Source organism: Pterocles gutturalis, unplaced genomic scaffold, assembly GCF_000699245.1.
Source record: "Pterocles gutturalis isolate BGI_N339 unplaced genomic scaffold, ASM69924v1 scaffold25611, whole genome shotgun sequence".
Lineage (NCBI taxonomy): Eukaryota > Metazoa > Chordata > Aves > Pterocliformes > Pteroclidae > Pterocles > Pterocles gutturalis.
Window position 1 is genome coordinate 1 of NW_010106202.1, and position 203 is coordinate 203.

Below are 203 nucleotides of genomic sequence, written 5' to 3' on the forward strand. Positions count from 1 at the left end.
GCCGTCTCTCTTTTCTAGCCAAGTGCTGATCCGGAGCAGAGTCCTTCGGGAGAACGGGAAGTACATCCCAAAGCAGGTGCGGGGCTGCGTGCGGGGCTCTGTGCTTGGCAAAGAGGGTGACTAGGGAACCAGCAGAAAGGCTGTGTCGGGGGTGCTGGGCAGGAGGCCCCGGGGCTCAGGCCGGCTGGGGGGCTCTCCCGGGG

The 203-nt window shown here is 66.0% G+C and overlaps 1 protein-coding gene across 1 annotated transcript in view; it reads left to right on the plus strand.

The window, feature by feature from the left end:
- Positions 1-22: 22 nt before the first annotated feature.
- EMC3 (ER membrane protein complex subunit 3) overlaps positions 23-203 on the plus strand; it is a 5,306-nt gene continuing 5,125 nt past the window's right edge. Inside the window, exon 1 of the mRNA XM_010087716.1 lies at positions 23-76. The gene's annotated coding sequence lies outside the window, so the exon portion shown is untranslated. The remainder of the gene's footprint in view (positions 77-203) is intronic.